Here is a 23,473-nt window from a genome sequence, read left to right as displayed (position 1 = left end):
TTCACAAGTGAATTTTACCAAACATTATGAGAAGAACTAACACCTCTCCTTCTCAAACTATTTCATAAAGTTCAAGAGGAAGGAAGGCTGCTAAGCTTATTTACAAGGCCTGCATTATCCTAATTCCAAAACCAAATAAAGATACTATAAAGAAAGAAAATTATAGGGCAATAATCCTAATAAACATAGATGCTAAAATCCTCACAAATATTAGCAAATCATATGCAGCAATGCATCAAGAAGATCATACACCATGCTCAAGTGGAATTTATTCCGGACTGCAAGTTTGATGCAATATTCACAAATAAATGTGATTTGCCACATAAACAAAATGAAGGATAAAAACAATATATTATATCAATAGATGCAGAAATAGCTTTTGATAAAATCCAGCACCCATTTATGATAAAAACTCTCAGCAAAATGGGAATAGAAGTAACATACCTAAACACAATAAAGACCATATATGACTAACCCACTGCCAGCATCATACTCAACAAGCAAAACTTACAAGTGTTCCCCTTAAGACTGGGAACAAGAGAGGATGTCTACTTTCACCTCTCTTATTCAACATAGTACTGGAAGTCCTAGCCACAGCAATCAGACAAGAAGAAGAAATAAAAGCCATCCAAATTGGAAAGAAAGAAGTAAAACTGTCTTTATTTGCAGATAACAAGGTACTGTACATAGAGAATCCCAAAAATTCCACCAAGAAAATACTAGAACTGATCAATGAATTCAACAAAATAGCAGGATACAAAATTAATATGCAGAAATCAGTCACATTCTTAAATACCAATAACAGAAAGGGAAATTAAGAATACAATCCCATTCACAATTGCTTCAAAAAGAATAAAATACCTAAGAATAAACCTAACCAAGGATGTAAAAGACATATACATGGAAAATTATAAGGCACTGAAGAAATACAAATAAGTGGAAGCACATACTGTGTTCATGGATAGGAAGAATTAACATCATGAAAATGTTCATATAACCCAAAGAAATCTATAGATCAACACAATTCCTATCAACTTTACAACGACATATTTCACAGAACTGCAACAAATTTTTCAAAAATTTATATGGAACCACAAAAGGCCCCGTCTGGCAACAGCAATCCTGAAAAAGAAGAACAAAGTTGGAGGAATCATGCTACCTTATCTCAAACTATACTAAAAGGCTATAGTAATCCAAACAGCCTAGTACTAGTATAAAAACAGACAAATCAATGACTAGAACAGAATAGAGAGTCCAGAAATAAACCCACACCTTTATAGTCAAGTAATATTTGACAGAGGAAGCGGTCACATACAATGGGCTAAAGATAGTTTATTCAATAAGTGCTGTGAGGAAAATTGGACAGATAGGTGCAGAAAAATGAAACCAGATCACCATCTTACACCACACAGAAGAATAAATTCAAAATGGATCAAAGACTTAAATGTTAGACCCAAAACCATAAAAATCCTTGAAGAAAATATAGGCAGCAAAGTCTCGGACATTTCTCACAGCAATTTTTTATACCTCACCAGGCAGGGGAAACAAAGGAATAAACAAAGAAATGGGACTATGTCAAACTAAAAAGTTTTTGCACAGCAAGGAAATCATCAAAATAAAAAGACAACCCACAGGATGGGAGAACATATTTGCCAATGATATATCTGATAAGGGGTCAATATCCATAATTTATAAAGTACTTATAAACATCAACAACAAAATAACCCAAATGAAAAATGGGCAAAGGGACTGAATAGACACTTCCCCAAAGAGGACATACAGATGCTCATTAGACATATGAAAGGATGTTCAATGTCACTGATCAGAGAAATGCAAGTTAAAACCACAATGAGATACCATTTCACACTTGTCAGAATGGCCATCATCAATAAATCAACAAACAAATGCTGGGGAGGATGTGGAGAAAGGGGAACCTTTGCGCGGTTGGTGGGATCACAGATTGGTGTAGCCACTGTAGAAAGCAGTATGGAGTTCATTCAAAAAATTAAAAATGGATTTACCTTTTGACCCAGCAATCCCACTTCTGGGAGTATACCTGAAGGAACCCAAAACACTAATTTGAAAGAACATAAGCACCCTTATATTCATTGCAGTATTATTTACAATCACCAGACATGGAATCAGTCCAAGTGTCCATCAGTAGATGAGTGGATAAAAGAACTATGGGACATTCACACAATGGAATACTACTCGGCTATAAAAAAGAAAATTTACCCCTTGAAACAGTATGGATGGACCTAGAGAACATTATGCTAACTGAATTAAGCCAGTCAGAGAAAGACAAATTCCATATGATTTCACTTATATGTTGAATCTAATGAACAAACTGAACTAACAAGCAAAACAGAGTCAGACTCATTGATGGAGAACAGATGACAGCTAGTGTTGGGGGAGGTTAGGGGGTGCAGGGACTGAGCAAAAGGAAAAAGAACTCACAGACATGGACAGGAGTATGATGATTGCCGCGGGGGAGGGAGTTGTAAGGTGACTAAATGGTAATGCAAAAAATAAATAAATAAATAAAGATTAAATTTAAAAGAATAAATTTTAGAATTCACTGCTTTAATTATGAGAAATATTTATATTCATAATTTAATACAGGAAGAGTGCTATTATAACTACTGAGAAATAGACAAAATCTATGGTAATAGGTTATCAAAACATTTTGTTTTCTTCTTTCGTTAAATATTTAAGTAATAATAAATATTACATGCAGAATGGATGCTCAATGTTTTAAAGCTATTTTTATTTTTATAATTTCATCTGTTCCCTACAGCATCTGTAGATAATAGGGAAGATAAAATCTAAGATTAATGATATATTTTTTAAATTGCATCTTTGCCTTAGTCTCAGTAATCAGTTCAGGGTTTCTTTTGTGGGTAATGAAAATGTTCTAAAATTGATTACACAAAGGTTGCAAAATTGGTTATATGCTAAAAATCATTTACTTGTGCACTTTAGATAGATAAATTGCATATTTCAATGAGACCTCAATAAGGCTGTTATTTAAAAATATCTAACAGTACATTATCATGAGTTAAAAATGACCAGAGTTCTTAGATATTCCTGCCATTAAGACGCAGGGACTATTTTTCTTGCCCTTGAGTCTGATCTGGTCTGTGACTACTTTAAATAATAGAGTAGGTGAAAGTGACACTAGGCCATTTCCAGGCCTAGCCCTTAAGGGAACGGGATGTTCCACTGTGGTCCCTTGGAGACTTTAGCTGTCATGTAAGAATTTCAGATACCTTCACGTTACTCTAGTGAGAAAGCCTATGTCAGCCAAGTGGAGAGAGACAGAAAAAAAGAATGATGCAAGCCCCTGAGGTTCCAGTTCTAATCACTCAAGTCATCTCACCTGGGCTTACAACATTGCGAAACAGACAAGACACTCACACTATGCCTGCCTGAATCCATGACCCAGAAACACGAGATATTGTAATAATGAATTATTGTTTACAGGCAATAAGCTCTGGGCACATTTGTTTTGCAGCAATGAACAGAATAGATTGCACAACAAGGTGATAAATTACCCCATAAATCTGAGGATAAGAGCAAGTACATTTAAAACACTGACAGCAGCAAGATCCTAGGAAGAAGAGCAGATATGCAGGAATAAACAGAAGGAACACAAAGGGAATTCTGGTGGTCCTGAACAGCCAAGAAAGCCAAGAATTGCCAAAAAGTATTTATTTCCAAAAAAGAAAGTTGCTACTTGGAGGGGCAGACTCAAACAGCAAAACTTAGGACAGTCATAACTAGTGGGAGACACCTGAGGTTCCAATTTGTACATGAGTACAAGGGAATTGCAGAAAAGTTTGAGGGTGTTGGGCAGCCTGGGCCCTCTGGGATTTCAAACATAGCCAAATCCCTACAATGAAGAGAATTTGGTCAAAACAGAGAACCACTTGTTCAGGCGAAAAGTCTTAGGTATAAAAGAAAAGAGATTTAGATTTTAATGAAAGAAGAAAGCAGAAGACATAGATCTCAGAAAGTATTAGAGATACAAGTATATGCAAAATAATCTTTTTTAAACATATTACAATGAAACCAAACAGAAAACCTAGAAACTGGAAAAGCAAATCTTGACCTTCATTTCTGCCAAACAGGAACTTTATCCTGAAATACAGGAAACTCCCTCTGACTTAAAATGAACAATTAAAATAATTGTAGTTAGACCCAATTAAAATACAGTAAGATAAACAACAATAAATAAAATCTAAATTATATCATATGGCAATAAAGTCACATCAGACACATACGGCTATAGAAAATTTTGAACCTAATATTACAAAAAAACTAAAGAAAATTATAGAAGCTGCCAAAATAGACACAAACAAATGGAAACATGTACCATGCTCATGGATTGGAAGAATTAACATCATCAAAATGGTCATACTACCCAAAGCGATTTATAGATTCAATGCAATCCCTATTAAAGTACCATGACATATTTGACAGATATAGAACAAACATTGCAGAAATTCATATGGAACCATAAACGACCTCGAATAGCAGCAGCAATTTTGAGAAAGAAGAACAAAGCAGGAGGGATCACAATACCTGATATCAAACTGTATTACAAGGCCACTGTAATCAAAACAGCCTGGTACTGGCATAAAAACAGGCACATAGACCAATGGAACAGAATAGAGAGCCCAGAAATAAACTCAAATCTATACGATCAATTAATATTTGACAAAGGAGGCAAGAGCATAAAATGGAGCAAAAACAGTCTCTTCAACAGATGGTGTTGGGAGATCTGGACAGCTACGTGCAAAAAAATGAAACTCGATCACCAACTTACGCCATACATGAAAATAAACTCAAGATGGATAGAAGACTTAAATATAAGCCGTAACACCATAAAAGTCCTTGAGGAAAACATTGGCAGGAAAATCTCAGACATTCCACGCAGCAACATCCTCACAGACACATCCCCTAAAGCAAGGGACATAAAGGAAAGAATAAACAAATGGGACCTCATCAAAATAAAAAGCTTCTGCAGGGCTAAAGAAAACAGCACCAAATTACAAAGAGAACCAACAGTATGGGAAAACATAGTTGCCAATGATACCTCAGACAAGGGCCTGATCTCCAAAATATATAAAGAACTCACACGACTCCACTCCAGGAAGACAAACAACCCAATTAAAAAATGGGCAAAGGACTTGAACAGACACCTCTCCAAGGAAGACATACAGAGGGCCCAGAGACATATGAAGAGATGCTCAGCATCACTAGCCATCAGAGAGATGCAAATTAAAACCACAATGAGGTACCATCTCACACCAGTCAGAGTGGCCAACATAAACAAATCCAGAAACAAATGTTGGAGAGGATGTGGAGAAAAGGGAACCCTAGTACATTGTTGGTGGGAATACAGACTGGTGCAGCCACTGTGGAAAACATTATGGAATTTCCTCAGAAAACTAAAAATGGAACTGCCCTTTGACCCAGCAATTCCACTGCTGGGATTATACCCTAAGAACCATGAAATACCGATCCAAAAGAACCTATGCACCCCAATGTTCATAGCAGCACAATTTACAATAGCCAAGTACTGGAAGCAACCTAAGTGCCCATCAGCAAATGAGTGGTCCAAAAATTATGATACATTTACACAATGGAATTCTACGCAGCAGAGAGAAAGAAGGAGCTTATACCCTTTGCAACAGCATGGATGGAACTGGAGAGCATTATGTTAAGTGAAATAAGCCAGGAGGTGAGGGACAAATACCATATGATCTCACCTTTAACTGGAACATAATCAATAGAAGAAAAAAGCAAACAAAATATTATCAGAGACATTGAAGTTAAGAACAATCTAACAATAGCCAGAGGGGAGTGGGGAGGGGATAGTGGGGAGAGGGGTTTACAGGAGCTACTATAAAGGACACAGGGACAAAATCAAGGAGGAGGGTGGAGGTGGGGGAGGGAGGTGGGTTTGGCTGGGGTGGGGTGGAGGGATGGGGAGAAAATGCAGACAACTGTAACTGAATAACAATAAAATATTTTTTAAAAGAAGCTGCCAAAATAAATATAAATTTTAAAACATCAAAAATGTTAATGAATTTAAGGATGGTTGAGCAACAGATGTAAATGAAAGAAATAAAATGAAGTTTAAACTAGAATACAAGAATAGATACTATAGAAAGAACAATTATAAAAAAAGAAAAATAAAAAATTTAAAATAGGAATGAATATAAATTTTAAAAATTGGAGAAAGTTTTAAATATAGAAGACAAAAACAATCTAACATAGATATATAGTTGTTAAGAGAAAACCAAATTAGTGGGACAAATACTGAAAACTATACTACAAGAATATTGTCCTGGAATAAAAGGTAAATTAACTTGCATATTTAAAAAACATATAATAGGAGTCAAATATAAATTTTAGAACTGAAATATCAAATAACCAAAACTAAGAAAACTCAATGGGTGGATTCTGTAGCAGAATGAAGGGGATGGAGGAAGAATCAGTGAACTAAAAAGAACAATAGAAATTATTGAATCTGAACAACAAGGAGAAAAAAATTTTAAAGTGATATTCACATTTAAGTATTTAACCCATTTTGAGCTAATTTTTGTGAAAGGTGTAAAATTGGAGTCTGATTTCATTATTATGCATATAATTACCCAGTCTTCTCAACACCACTTATTAAAGAGACTATCCTTATCCCATTTTGTATCCTTGGATACCTAGTCAAACATTAGTTAACTATGTGTGTGAGGGTTATTTCTGAGTTCTTGATTCTGTTCCATGGTCTGTGTCTATATTTAATGGCAGTACCATACTGATTTGATTACTGTAGTCTTGTAGTATAGTTAAAATCAGAAACTCTGGTATCTCTTTTTTCTACTTTCTCAGGATATATATGGCTATTCAGGGTCTTTTGTGTGCTTTCAGACAAATTTTAAGGTTTTTTTTTTTCTATTTCTGTGAAAAATGCCTTTGGAATTTTGATAGTGATTACTGTAAATCCGCAGATGGCTTTGAGTATTATAGATTTTAACAATATTCATTCTTCTAATTTATGAACACAGAATATGTTTTCCATTTATTTGTATCTTACTCAATTTCTTTAGTTATGGACTTACAGATTTCAGTGTACAGATGTTTCTCTTGGTTAAATTTATTCTTAAGCATTTTATTGTTCTTGATGATATTTTGAATGGAATTTTTTAAATTTTGTTTTCATGTATTTTACTGTTAATGTATAGAAACACAACTGATTTCTGCATTTTGTTGTTAGATCCTGCAACTTTACTGAATTTCTTGATTAGTTCTAACAGTTTCTCTGTTTTTTGGTGAGAGCTTTAGGATTTTCTATATAAGTTCACATCATCAGCAAAGAGAATTTTACTTCTTTCCAATTTGGACTCCTTGAAATCAGTGTTGTAAACAATTTTTTTTTTAGATATGACACCAAAAGCACAATGACAAGCAATAAAAGTAGAACTATACCAAACTAAAACATTCTACACAGAAAAAGAAACAATCAACAAATGGAGAGACAACCTAAGGAATGGGAGAAATATTTGCAAACCACATTATCTGATAAGGAGTTAATATCCAAACACATAGTGAACTCCTACAGCACAAGAACAAAAAAATCCAATAAAAAATGAACAAAGGAACTAGACATTTTTTCCAAAGAAGACATACAAATGGTAAGTACACAAAAAAATGTTCAACATCACTAATCATCACTGACATGCAAACCACATGAAATATAACCTTACACCTGTTAGAGTGACCATCATCAGAAAGACAAAAGGTAAGTGTGGACAAGGATTTGGAAAAAGGAAACACTTGCGCGCTGTTGATGGGAATGTAATTTGGTACAGTCCCTATGGAAAGAGAATAGAAATTCCTCAGGAAATTGACAACAGAGCCCGGCTAGGTGGCTCAGCTGGATGGAGTGTCTCCCTGTGTCCCTTGTCCCCCAGGAAACAAGGGTGTGTGCTCTCACCATCCTTATCTAACACAGTACTGGAAACTCTAGCCAGTGCAAGTAAGTCGAGGGGAAAAGAAAGTAGGTAAGTGATAAAGGAAAAAAACTGTACCTATTTGCAAAAGGCACGAATGTCTATGTAGAAAATCCCAAGAGATCAACAAGGAAAAAATCATCTACAGATAAATGAGTTCAACAAGCTCAAAGAATACAAGATAAACATACAAAAATCAATTATGTTTCTATAAACTAATAGTGAACACTGAAATAAAAATACAACAGTACTTATAATTGCCACCCCCAAATAAAGTACATTTAAAGAGAAAACATATGTAGGACTTGTATGCTGAAAACTACAAAACACTGATACAAAAATTCAAAGAAGAGCTAAATGAATGGAGAAGCATATGAGTTCGTGGATTAGAAGACTGAACATAGCACAGATGTGAATTTTCCCCCAAAATTTATACGCAGGTGTAGTGCAATTTGAATCAAAATCTCTGCAAGACTTTTTGTAAATGTAGACAAAATTAGTCTGAATCTTATATGGAAAGGATAAAGAATAGCTAGAACAATTTCAAAAAAGGAATAGTGGTAGGAGTCAGTCTACCTGACTTCGAGACTTATTTTATAGCCACAGAAACAAACATGATGTGGTATTGAGCAAAGAATAGATACACAGACCAAAGGAACAGAATAAAGAACCCAGAAATAGATGCATATAAATATGCACAACTGATTTTTGCCAAAAGTGCTAAAGTAATTCAGTAGAGGAAAGACAGCCTTTCTACAAATGGTTCTGGAACAAGTAGACATCTATGGAAAAAAAATGAAAAAACTATACTTAAGTCTCACATCTTATGAAGAAGAATTAACTCAAAATGGATCATAGACAAATCTAAAAATATTAACATGTTTAGAGAAAAATATATGAGAAATTGGAGATCTAGTGCTAAGTAAGGTTTTCTTTTTAGACGTGACACCAGAAGTACAAGCCATGAAAGGAAAACTTTCCTTCATCAAAATTAACTTTCACTCTGCAAAATGTTCTGTTACGATAATGAAAAGACAAGCTACGGAATGAGAAAATATTTGCAAAATACACATCGCACAAAGGACTAGTGGGGGCAGTATACAAAGAATACTTAAAACAGTAAAAAACAAAATTCATTTAGAAAGTGGGTGAAAGACACAAACAGAGCTGGCAATAGCAGTGAAACTTCCTGAATAATTAGAGCTTAAACCTCCCAATGAGATTCCTTTGACAGATTTCTCACTGTTAAATGACAAGGGGTATTGTATAGAAAACAAATACAATTAAACAAGTGGCTAAGTTCAAGATTTAATGTGTACATGACATCTATGTAAATAAACATTTTACCACTCTTTGTTTTAAAAAGATATGAACAGATAGTTATATATACATATGGCAAGTGCTATGGTCTGAACGTTTGGTCCCCCACTCCGAAATTCACATGTTGAAATCCTAATGTCCAATGTGATAGTATTAGAAGATGGGGCCTTTGGAAGGTGCTTAGGTCACGAAGAGGAAACCCTGGTGAATAGAATTAGGGTTACTAAAGAGACCTCACAGAGCTCCCTGGCCCTTCTACCATGTGATAAGGTACCAGCTATAAACCAGGAAGAGGACTCTTACCAGAATGTGACCATGCTGGCACCATGATCTTGGACTCCCAGCCTCCTGTGACAAATAAACTTCTCTGTTTATAAGCTACCAAGTTGTGGTATTTTGTTAGAGCAGCCTAAGACAGCAAGCAAGCACATGAAAAGATGTTGAATATCATTAGCCATTAGGGAAATGCGTACTGACACCACAATGAAGTATTACTATGCATCCATTGGAATGGCTAAAACAAAAACAGTGATTATTTTAAACGCTAATGAGGATGATGAGAAACTAATCACTCGTATTGCTGGTGGAAATGTACAACCATTCTGAAAAACAGTTTATTTCCTTAAAAACTAAATATGCAACCTACAGTATGACCCTGCAATTGTACTCCTGGAAATTTATCCCAAAGAAATAAAAAATCATCTTCACAAAAAAACCTGAGTGTTTTTTAGAAGCTTTATTTATAAATAGCCAAAACGGAAAACAATCGAAGTATTTCCAATGGGGGAATGGTTAAACCATTGAATGCGGTACATCCATATCACGGAATATCACTCAGCAATTCAAAAAAATGAACAACTGATACACACAACCTGGATGAACCTCCAGATAATTACACTGAGTGGAAGAAAGCCCATCCCAAAAGATTAAATACTGCCTGATTTAACTTACATAACATTTTTAACTGCCAAAATTATGGAAATAGAGAACAGATTAGTAATTGCTAGGGTTAAGGAGAGGCTAGAGTCAGGAGGGAAGTCAGTGCGGCAAAAGTGCCCCTGGAAGAACGCTTGTACTAAAGGTAATATTCTGTGCAAGGCCAGCACTCTTGCTTCCACGTTGTCCCACAGTGTCACTAGATGTCCTCGCCGGGAGAAACTGAATAAAGGATGCATGGGATCTCTGTTTTCTTTTTCACAAATAAAGGTAATCAATGATGATCTCAAAATAAAAGGTTTAATTCTTTCTTAAAGTACGTGTTACAACTTTGTAAAAGTGGCCTGAATAGATGCGCGAACAGATTTGCCTATGTTTTCAGTGATACTACAACCAGAGGGAGACGGACAGTGGAGGAAGGGCAAGGACCTCTAAATATTCCTGTTTTATAGAATTAAGTTTCAAACCATGATCATGTTCTATATGATTTTTAAGAATGCATTTAGTAAAACAACTTAGCAAAAATGAGAAAAAAATTACCTGAATAAGAATCTATTAATCTAGTTCTTTATGACATTAATGGCACAATCACAAGTAGATGAATAATTGCAAGTGACTTTAAGACACAAAATTTTGATTGAACATTCTAAAGGCCATATACATGCATGAAGACAGACAAAAATTTTAATAAAATATATTGTTTTTATTATTGGTAGTATTGTGGGCATTTTATTGTGAAACCACTATAAAATATTAAATTAAAGCACATGCAAAATTGTGTTAATGTAGTTAGGAACCATGATTTTCAGAACAAAATATTATTTTAAAAAATCAAAATAGTTAAATAAAAACCTTGTGATACAGGGGGAGGGGGATAAGGGAGAAAGAAGGGGAAGGATCGAGTCAAGGAATGTGTATAAAGGACCCATGAACATGGACAGTGGGGTGGGGATTGACTGTGGGATGGGGGGCAGAGCAGGGGAGAGCAACAGGGGAAATATTGGAACAACTATAATTGAAAAATAAAAATAAAAGATTAATTAAAAACATGTAATCCATTTAAATTAGAAATATAAATATGCTTTCACAATTTATTATAAGAAAATGTGTATTTCCTAGTTCTGTCCACTTAAAGGGCCTAGAAGCAATGCTACCCCACTGTAGAACCTACATTATCATTTCTAATATCATTGTTATGTTTAAGGGAAGTAGAGATCCTTAGAAAACCCAGTGATTTCACTATGCACCCCAATGTTCATAGCAGCACAATTTAAAATAGCCAAGTGCTAGAGGCAACCTAAGTGCCCATCAGTAAATGAGTGGGTCAAAAAACTATGGTACATTTACACAATGGAATTCTATGCAGCAGAAAGAAGGAGCTCCTACCCTTTGAAACAGCATGGATGGAACTGGAAAACATTATGCTAAGCGAAATAAGCCAGGCAGTGAGGGACAAATACCATATGATCTCACCTTTAACAGGAACCTAATCAACAAAACGAACAAGCAAGCAAAATATAACCAAAGACACTGAAATTGAGAACAGGCTGACAGTGACCAGAGGGGAGATGGGAGGGGATAATGCGGGAAAAAGGGTGAAGGGTTTGCAGGAACCATTATAAAGGACACATGGACAATAACAAGGTAGGGGTGGAAACAGGGGATGGAGGTAGGGAGGGCTGGGGTGGTGGGGAGGGATGGGGAGGAGGCAGAAAACTGTATTTGAACAACAATAAAAAAATGTTAAAAAAAATAAAAAGAAAAATCAGTGATTTCAGGTTGGGGGCAAGTTATTTTGCTATACCTGAAAGCAAGGATCCTAGGTAAGACTTCTGAAGACATGTCAAAAGGATTCAGGAGCACCTTGAATAGTTCCCACAAGCCAAAACTAAAACAACTAGAATATCATAAAGAATAATGATTTCAATTGAACTAAACACATTAAATATAAAAAATTCCACGAGGTCAAAATCATGTCCAAAATAATGGCAGTGATCACCTTTAGACACTGGTAGAGCTCCATACCATCATTGTGAAGATTTACAAAAGGAAGGTTAATGCATGCATTCTTCCTCTCCTTTATGAACTATATTTTAAGGCAGCCAAATAATTAATAAGGAAAAGATCCTCTTTATACAACAATCAGAGGTAACAAATGCAAAAGACATGGTAGAATTATAAAATCACCATTTTGCAACTCCTAATGAAATAATGGCTCAAGGTAACTGTTATTCAGGGCTGCTAAGACATTGAGTAGAAGGATGATGGACTTTTCAAATGGATGAGTAAGGCTGACAAATCTTAACATCACTAGAATTGAACAATTGGGCTTTATGTTACTACTGATATGATGTAATGAAAAGTGCCCACTAGAATCTATGAAGTATTCTTTCTATCTAAAAAATTAAACCTGAATTTAATCAATCCTCTAGAAGGAATGTTACAGGATTTAGGAATAGAGGAACACGTTAAATAACAACATAAAGACACAATCAGCCAATTCCGAAGTGCGGGAAATGCTAAAGGACAAATGACCTAGTTTCTTTAAAAAGTAAATGGCATAAGAAGGAATACTCTTTGAAATTAAGAGTTTAGAAACACATTAGCAAAATGCAATATACAGGATTTTGTGGGGCGGATAATAATGCAACCTAGCAATAATTCAAAGATATTTTGGAAACAATTGGGGAAAACTAAATATGGAATGGGGATTACATGATATAAAGGAATTACTGTCAATTTTTTCATTATAGTTATATTTAAACTAATCCCTTATCTACTCATGATACCTGATTAATTTATGAATAAAAAAATACAATGTCTGGGATTTGCTTTAAAATACTCTATCAAAAAAAAAAAAGAGCAGAGAATAGATGAAACAAAATGGCAGTATGTTGCTGACTGAAGCTAGGGTTGGGCAATATAACGAATCCCTGTATAAGCCCACTTTTGTGGGTTTGACATTTTCCACAGTAAGTTTTTTTTTAAAGATCATGTAAGTTTCTGTATTTATTCATTTATTTGATAAATTGAACACACAGTCCTACAGACCAAAATAAGTAAAACACGATCCTTTTTCCCAAGGAGCTCACAATCCAGTAGTGTCAGAATTAGGAGCTAACGTGCAATGGAGTATTACAGTCGCTTAAATCAGCATATCACGGTTACAGTGAGGCTGTGCAGGAGGGGAAAGGACGTACCCCGGAGAGGTGCGTACAGACTTCACAGAGGAGGTGACACTAGACCTGCCTTTAAGAATGTACAGGAGTTCACTCAGTTGACTAGGAAGGAAAGTCATTCAGAATGACTGTAATACATCACGTTTACATAGCACTTTCTATATTTTAAGCACTGTTCTATGCTACACATACTTAAAACATTACATCCTCAGAACAAGCCTATGAGAGGTGTATTAAATTTAGGACATATTCCCATTATACAGATAAAGCAATTGAGGCATAAAAGGTTAAGTAATCTGACCAAGATCACATACTTATAAGTGACAGTGATAGTTGGTCCTTAAACATTACACAGACTTGCTCTTCAGTAGAGGGGAGGAGTCACGTGTCCAGAGGCAAAGAGGCATAACTTGTAACAGTATACTAGGAAACTACCGATGTTGCCATGATGTATGGTGCGAGGTGGAAGAATCAGGAGGGTAGGTCAGGAAATGAAAGAAGATGGATAGGTAGTCAAAAGACAGACCAGAAGGGCTGCGCATATCAAGGAAAGGAGTTTATACCGTTTTCAAGTAAGAAACTGCAAACCAACACAGGGTTTTCAACAGTGGAGTGGCATGTATTGATTCATACGGCACAAAAATAACTTAGCCGCGGTGAGCAGAATGGACAGGAGGGGAATCGATAAAGGCGGCTGAGAATTCCGTTTCAAAGCAAGTGTATTGGCTCAAGAGATAGATTGTGAGGGTCAGAATTAGGGCACTGTTGATAGATTTAAATGAAAGAACAAATTCCAAAGAGATTCAAGAGGAAGTAGCCACAGAATTTGGAGAACAAATCCAGATGGGAAGCGATGGGATGGGGAGAGAGAGAGAATAGTGTCTCTCACGATGCAGACTTGGGGGCTGGGGAGGAATGCCAGTAATGGTGACTGGGACGCGGAAGGAGGAAGGGCTGTGTGACGAACCAGAGCTCGCATTTGACCAGGCGAGTCCGGGGACACTCTAACATTCAAGTAATGACTCTGAATCTCAGAAGACAGACGTGTATTTAGGAGACTTCGTGATACTGGCAATATTTAAAGCCATAAAAACAAATGATACAGACTCAAGACACCCTGCCAAAAAAACACGAAAGTTCAGTGTTTTGCAAACTTATTCATCTACCACCTTCAGGACTTTTATCATGCTAGGGTATCCTGTGAACTATTGCTTAATAGTTTTCTCTGGACTTTTTTTTTTTACTTAAAAAAAAAAAAACTTTATATCACTGCCATAAAAAGACAACTAATATTATTTGGCCTACTAAATTAAAAAGGACCATAAAGATAACATTTAGTGATGTGTCAGTGAAGAAGGTTCATAGATTATAACATATGTTCCGCTCCGGTGGGGGAGGCTGTGCGTGTATGTGGTGGGCTACAGGTATTTTGCTATGAACCTAAAACTGGTCTAAAAATAGCCTTTAAATAAAATAAAATGAATACAATTTTAAATACTCAGATTTACTTTCCAATACTATTACCTGTCAAATTTCAGCACACGCTTCAGCTCCTAAGAGTTGTTCTTTCTTAGTGTTATGAAGACAAATCACCACTATCTAAAATAATACAAATTAAAACAAAGATACAATTGAACTTCCATCATGTGATGGGATATTATTTGATGCACAGTCTATGAGTCACGTAAAGTCATCTCCTATGCTCCCTTTAGAACATGACCCACAATTTGGGAAAATTCTGTTTTACAGGAGAGGCAAAGGAAGTGGGGCCTGATGGATGTTCCAAGATGAACCGTAAGAAAGGGAAAGAATTGAATCAGTGGCCACAGAGTAGAAAAGTGTCCAATTATCCAGAATAGTGTCAAATAGTATAGGAAGGTTAATCCTGGGTTTTATGGAGGCACATTGAGGATGGTCCTGAAGAGTCTAGATTGTAATTAAAGGAAGAAGCAGAGAGTCACTTGCCCCCTTGCCATAGCTACAGGAGCTCAGTGAAGCTGAAAGACCTGTAGGCTCTGCTGCCCATAAGTTGGCTAATTTGAACCTAGACCTAGCATTCTTTCTCCTCCAATATTCAGTCCTCTCTTCCCTGTACCCTGCACCAAGCCCACCATCCTCTTGCTGTGCCTAATGCTGCAGTAAAGAATGCACCATGGATGCACAGTGTCAGATCCCTTACCTGTGGGGACTACTTGCAATTGACCAAATTTTTTCAACAAACAGGGTGTCTCCTGCAAGAAGGGCTACGTGCCCAGGCCCACGCCCAGTCACTAGGAGCCAGAGGCAAGGCAGGCAGCAGAAAACATGACAGTGGAGTGAGAAGTCATGGGGGAGATAATAAAAAAAAATACAGAGGCTTTAACTTACTATGATTCCACACTATTCTGCTTACTTCAAATAAAAACTGACAGCCGTAAATCACTATGCAGACTCTGCTATGGGTAGGCATTTGCATAAAATGTTAGCTTCCTCTACTGTTCCAAGGGTGATTGATCATCTTGCACCCCATCAGTTCTTCACACCTGACTCCTGTTAATATGGGGTCAAAACGATTCTTGTTTGTAATGTGTGGTTGACAAGTAACACTAGGCAAAAAAAAAAAAAAAAAAAAGGTTTAGCAAACCTAAAGGACTCCATTTGTATTTTTTTTCTCACTACTCTCTTGACAAAGTAATATTTTATTTATTGCTAAGTCCATTAGACCATATGTTTCACCTACATTAAGTATCCTAAATATACACAATTACCTTTCAAATATATACTTATGTAACTGGTTTAGGAATTGACTTGTGCAGAATCTCAGGGGAATTATCATTTCTTAGATTCAACAGTTTTTATCCTAAATAGGCTTTAGTATATTTAAGTTTCCCTCCCACTAAACACATCCCGACTTAATATATAAAATATATGATAAGCAGACGTGAATAGAGTAACTAGAATTCTGCAAAACATACCTTCCTAATGTCCTAACTTCATTTAAAATTTAAACACAAATATAGATAGCTATTTTCACAAAGATGTGAGCATTGTGCATAATCAACAGTGGATAAGAGCTTTTGTTCTGCCAACTACAGAGAGGAAACATTTACATTGAAATGCAAGGCAATGCCATTCCAGTATACAGCAGAATCTCTAAAAAGTTGTAGGACATAATGGCAGTTTTGTAATCTAAAGTGGAGAGTTTAGCCCAACAAGCATGAAGTTAGTATATTTCTAAGTAACAAAATAATTATAAGAATATGAAAAGCACCACTGCCCTGAATAATGAGAGAGACAGAAGAGGGAGAAGAAAGGAAAATGGGAGGGAACGGGGAGGGAAGGGGGGAGGGAAGGCTTCAAGCTATGATTCTGTCATTGGGCTCTGTGTGTATTCCTCCGCTGTCTTCCCTTCTCACCACTGCATCTTCATACAACCCATTGTTGGTTTTGGGAGGAAGGGGTTATATTGTCTTCTCCCTACACTGTGAGCTCCTCAGACTCTGTCACCTTTATGTCACCTGCATCTGGCATCCAGCATGAATAAGATGCTCAACTAATGTTTGTTCCATGACTAATATGATCTTTTACTTAATGGGGGGGAAAAAAGCATATTGCTTCCAGCATTAAAGATATTATCTTCTGGTAAATCATTCTTTGGCTACAATTGAGAACAATCCTTGAAATTAATAGAGGACACAACATTCACTGCTGTTCCTTTTCTAAGCAACTGCCTTAGTTTGGGTTCCAAAAGCAGGTCCTGAGAAGGATATTTGTGTGCAGGAAGTCAGTTGGGGAGTGTTCTAGAGGAACAACAGTGATGGAGTAAGGGCAGCCGGATTGCACAGAAGGAGAGGTGACCAGCACTACTGCTGCCACAGAGGCCTCAGCTGGTCCCCATAGGAACTCTGGAGTGGGGATGGTCCTTTGGAGTTACCTAGGACCCTTGGACCCCTTCCCAGCCCAATCACTGAGAAAGGGCTGCGTCAGGGAAAGGAGAGGGGTGAAGTGATGCTGGTAGAAGCAGCTCTCTTCTGGAGAGGAACCTAGCTGTGAGCCCTGAACAGCCAACAGCTCTGGGAATGACCAGACTGACTCAGAGAGGGACATGGGTGATGCCCCACAGCAGCCAAGACCGTGAAGTTCAGACACATGCTCAGAAGTTCAAATCTCAGAGTGTATGAGAATAATATACAGACCTGGGACCCTAGCACTGACCTTTCTAATAGAGGCTAACTATATACAAAGGCATCGACAGGGTGCAAACCCATATAATCAGGTCTCTTGACTGCGGCTGTCAATCTGTCAGTCTGTCACTTCAGTCACTCAAAGTAAAATTACTGCAGACAGGAAAAACTGGCCTCCCATTGAACTATGGGAAAGCACAACTGGTAACAGTCATTTAGTCCAAATTGTTGGATTTCTCATAACGTGTACTGTCTAAAGCTTATTGGGTTTCCTGAGAATAAGGATGCCTAGCAGGAGTGATTAAAAAGCATTCATTCAGAAAGCATTCCCGGACTCATCACCATCTGGTCAGATCGGGTTATTATACAGTCAAGGAAACTCCGGCTGGAGACTCCACAGGGAGAGTTCTTCTGAGGCTGCCATTTAGCATTTGTAACAGCAGTGGGGAGTAAGTGTGATGTATGACAGGTACCTCGGGCCAGGTACCCACGCATCAGACCCACTCTGGTTACTCTCCTCCCATCAAATCCAGACAGATGGGAAGATGCATCATGGTGTTTGAAAGCTCCTCTGTGATAAAAGGGAGAATGTAAGGTGTTTTTTTTAAGGGGAAAAATGAAAGAAAGAAAAAAAAAAAAAGACTTGAATGCTGAGCAGCATGCCTGCTTCATTCTGCACTGGTGGGCAGTGTCCTTGCTCCAGCTAGGAATGCCAAGGCCATTTTTCAAAACATCCCAGATGCCTCCCTGCATGTGAGACTTCCTAACCAATTTTTCAAATTAAGCACAGCCCTGAAAATTGGCTGCTCTCTCAATCTGCCTTGAAAAAGTGTCAGCAGTTTTGATATCCGCCACGTTTTATTAGCTGCAGGGTTAGGATTCCCACAGAACAAAGCTACAAATAAAAGCTAAAGAGAATTAGGAAGGAGAGAGCATGCTTTGCCAGGGCGCTAACTCCACAGAACTCACCATGGACGAGAAGACCTGCTGCGGTGAGACTTGGAGAAAAGAAACAACAAATCTCACCCCAAAAAATCCCAAATGCCACTCTGAAAAGCTTTCAAAACCCAACATTTCGTACTGGTAACAAGTCAAAACATCAGTTACGTTTACATTAATGAGACTGAGCATTAAGAGAGCTGAGTATATTAAAATGCCTTCCTGCACTTTTCCAACCTTCAGAGATTTTATTCAAGACATTTAGCAAACTCCAAACAAGAGGATACGTGAAATAGGCTAATCGGACAATTCTTTGGGATTTGTTAGTACTCATGGCTAGTACTCGGGTACTTTTCCTATGGGAAGATTTTCTATGGGTTATAAATGCCAGGAGTTGAGAAAGAACTGGCCATTTGTTTTTTATCTTTCTTCCCAGTTTTGGCGGGTGATTGAAAGACTTGTCAAGTATTTAACACCAGCACCCTGGCTATAACACAGCCGTCATCAGCAAAACCAGCTATTCGCAGCTTTCAAATCAAATCCTCTTTACCTAATATGTAATTTGTTTAGCACATTTCCTTCACTATGTTTTCATGTTAAGAGCCCTTACTCTGCAGACCAAGTATATGTTGCAGGGGACAGCCATGATTCAAAGCAGAGGTTCTCAACCAGGGGCGATTTTGTCCCCATGGGACATTGGGCGATGTCTGGGGTTAATGCTGCCTGTCACAACTCAGGAAGGGAGGCTGGGGGTGCTAAGAGCACCCAGTGGGTAGAGTCCAGGTATGCTGCTTCCATCCTACAATGCACAGGACAGCTTCTACAACAAACTATCAATAGTGTCCACCAGCTCTGATTTAGACCTTACAAACCAGCTCCTCTATGCAAAATACACAGATAAAATGCAAAAGGGCTTTTCTTCACTTGAAATCTGCTGAGCAGGTCTATTTTAAGATCTGTTACTATACATCAGCATCTCATTATCCTGCAATGCAAAATATAAAGAATTAAAGTGCCCGTGTTTCTACTTTCTCTGATCCCTGCCCAGGACACTTCTCTCTTCAAAAGAGGGAACACTGTTTCACTGTTTGACAGGAACTCTCAACCCTCACCCCAATTTAGGGACTGGTTCGTGTTTCTTGCTTTGCCTTGTCTCATAGATGTGCTATAAACAGACAAAGATGACTTTTCACCATTCAAAAATGTGTCTACATGTCTGAAGAAGGGGGACTCCAGAAGACCGATACTGCACCCTTCTTAACCTGGGGAACCCCTTCAGGTAATTTAAATACCTTCACCTTAATTTGTGTTACCAATCTGTTTGTGGGCATTTCCCCCTAGGTATCTTTCTGCCTTCACAAACTCATAATGACCATAAATAGTCGTAACTCATTTATTTGCTAACAGCAGCTGTTTTCCTCAACGTCATTTCTTCCTGCACTATTGTCTGTCAATGAGATCAGCATTTACACCTTCTTTCCTTCATTTCCTGTATTTAGTCAGTTATCAGGTTCTGTATGTTTTCACGTTGAAACGCCTCTTCCACTCCCCCTTCCACTCCGATGATGACATTATACTGTGTTTCTAGGACTCCTAGACCTTTTCTGGCATTCCTTTCCCTTCCTACACCATCCCAACTTCACCTTTTATACACACCTCTTCCTTAAACCTCACTCATTTTAATATTGTATTCTACTCACATAAGACTTAAGGAGGTGGGGCCATATAGTGGATTGAACAGGTTCCTCTAGAAATGCACGTCCACCCCAAACCTCAGATTGTGACCTGTTTGAAAACAGGGTCTTTGCACATGTCATTAGTTAAGATGAGGTCAAGCGAGATTGGGGTGGGCCCTAAATCAAATGGCTTTTTTCCTCATAAATGGACGGAAGGACACACCGAGTCACACACAAAGAGGAAGACACTATGAAGACAGGGCCAGAGGTTAGAGCACAGGAGGCAAACATGAGGCCCATGGGCCGAATCCGGCCCTCTACCTTGTTTTATCCGGCCCAGCACCCTGTTTCTACCCAGCGGCAGTGCTGAGCTCCTTGCCCCCAGTTAAGGAGTAGCTACATTTATACAGTCCTAAAATTACATTCGGCCCTTTGAAGGCAACTGTGAGGCTGATGTGGCCCCTGGTGAAAGTGAGTTTGACACCCCTGGGTTAGAAGTACGCATCGATAAGCCAAGAAATGCGAAAGCTGCCAGTGATCGCAAGAAGCCAGGAGAGAGGCATGGTTTTTCCCTCAGAGCCTCTAGAAGGAACCAACCTTGTCACCATCTTATTTTGGACTTCTCATCTCCTGAACTGTGAAAGAGTAAATGTCTCTTGTTTTGAGTCTCCCAGCTTGTGGTAATTTGTTACAGCAGTCCTAGGAACCACAGGTAGCCATGAGAGAATGTGGCTCACAGTTCTCCAGCTACAGGCAGCATAACTGACCAAAGACCCAGCTGCTGAGTTCTGATATTGAGTGGAATTTACCCCAAGGCCACGTTCCCCACGGGTGCTCCAATCAGTGACTGAGCACAGCAAACACACAAAGTAGACCAATTCCTTTGACTCGAAGGCCCTTCCACAGCTTTGCCACACTGTCCGTGGACCAACCACAGTCCAGGACCCTGACACCCAACCTTCTTTCCCTCTGTTCTTTTTTTCTGGAATCAGCTTTATCTGGAATCAGCCATCGTAGTCTGACGGCCCTCTACCCTTCCCCAACTCCCTTCCTAGTTTTTTCTTATAAGTGTTTTCTTGATAAACTCTGCATACATTTCATTGTATCTTGGTACCTACCCCTTGGATAACCCAGGATAACTTAGAAGTGAATTACAAAATCTGATTTCCATTTTAAATAGATTTCTTTGCCTGGTTTCTGAAGAATAGACTCAAATTTGGCAAGACCAGAATATAAAGTCCAAGAAGCTAAGGAAGCAGCTAAAGGGGACAGACTGTGGCTTTGTAGTACATCAGTGGTGGCAGTGAAGCAGGGTGCAGCCAAGAGGAGGGCCCCAGGAAGGGATTTGTAATGGAGTCCAGAGCTCGGGGTGTCCAGGAAATATTAGAAAAATGTGTATAGGATGTCCTCACCCCCACAAGCCTGAGCCAGGGGGGATGGGACACATGGAGCAGGGCCCTTCAGAGCTGTTTTGGGTACCAAGAGCTTTGCAGCTAACCCCTGGCATGGTCATTTAACATATCTATAACCTTTAACTGATTTCATAGATATGTTAAATAGCTGTGGCCATGCTTTGAACCAGGGGAATGGGAGTGACTTCCACCCAAGGTGGGACTGGGAAGCAACTCCCCCTGGTTACAGGGCTTGCGTGAGAGCTTGGAGATGATTGGCTCCATGCCATGGGGCCACACCTGCCCAGACTTACTATGGCAGCCCAGTAAAGCTGGAAGAATACGGGGATGCTGGCAGGTGTAGCTGACTGTAGGAGGAGTCAGAAATGGGGCTGCAAAGGAAGATGGGCACTGGGATTTAAACCTAGGCCCGGCAGCCATAGAGTAAGAAGAGACCATGCGGCTCTGAAGGAAAGAAGAGACCACGCGGCTCCATAGTAGTGGGGAGGACCACAAGGTTTTGGGGAAGAAGGAGGAGACCACACGGCTCCAAAAGTAAATGGGGAGTAGACCATGCGGCTCTGAAGGAAGGAGAACCACGAGGCTCTGAAGCAAGTAGATAGATAAAGGTCCATGTGGTTCTGAAGTAAAAGAGGAGAACCACGAGGTTCTGAAGTGGGGAAAAGGACCACGTGGTTCTGAGGGAAAGGAAGAGGACCACGAGGTTTTGGAGTGCTTCTTCTTGCCACGCGGCTTAGGCAGCAGGAGAGACTTTGCAGCCATAGAGAAAGGGGAGAGAGGACTCTTGCTGGTGGGCCATGAGAAAGTGCCACATGGCTTTGGATTAACTGGAGATCGCAGCGGCCACACAGCTGATGGTGCCAGGAGCCTGAATCACGGACTTCTACTTCTTTTCCTGAGACACGGTACCCCGGACTGGGCACAGGGAGAGGGAAGGACTGTGCATCTGTGGGTATTCTCGACGACTTTAGTATCTTATTGAAGACATTAAGTCATTACTCTTAAGTTTGTGTAACTTTTAAATAAACAATTCCTTTCCTTTTCACCAGTCTCTGGCATTGAGAGACGTCTTTCCTCTGGCGGCGGGCATTTCGAACCTAGCAGGTGGGCGTGGGGGGAAGGAACCTCCAGAGACAGAAAGGCAGAATCCTTTCTGTAATAATTTATCGTGAAGGAACCACCCCCCCCTCTGCTCTGTAACAGCAGCAGAGGCAGGGGTCAGATTCGAGATGAACTTTGGCAGCAGAAGTTATAAGACTTGGTGATGGATTTATGTGAAGAGGTGGGAGAAACTGGCATCAAGGTTGATTCCTTGATTTCCAGCAAAGTGAATGCAAGGATATTGGTGGAATTCACTGAGATGCAAAAGTCTGGGGGAAGAGTAAACCCAAAACTAAAAGATTAAAAGTTCAGTTTTAGATCTAAACAGATGTTAAAAGCAGAGTTAGCTATACAAGTATGAAGCTCAGAAGACTTCTATACGAATTTGGGAGGTAACAATATAGTGTCGAAAGCTAAGGAAGTAACTAGAATCATGTAGGAAAAAAATGCACAAGAGTGGTCACGAGGCCCTCTGAAGTGTAAAGATCAAGAAGAGAAAGAAAAACTGGCAATGACTAGTAAGAAGGAAGGACGAGAGAAGTAGAAAGAAAAGTGTGGATGTTCATAAGCTAACAGAAGGGAGCGTTTTGAGGGGGAGGGGAAGGTCAGCTGGTCAAATGCCGCCAGGACTACAGGGCGATGATTTAAAAATGTTTATTGGCTTTGCAGACAGGGTGTCATTGGTGCTTTGCCCTCCAGTGGGGTGCTGAGAATGGAAGCAAAATAGGGGTG

This window comes from Desmodus rotundus, chromosome 6 (genome assembly GCF_022682495.2).
Source record: "Desmodus rotundus isolate HL8 chromosome 6, HLdesRot8A.1, whole genome shotgun sequence".
Taxonomy (NCBI): Eukaryota; Metazoa; Chordata; class Mammalia; order Chiroptera; family Phyllostomidae; genus Desmodus; species Desmodus rotundus.
This window is presented reverse-complemented; position numbering follows the sequence as displayed.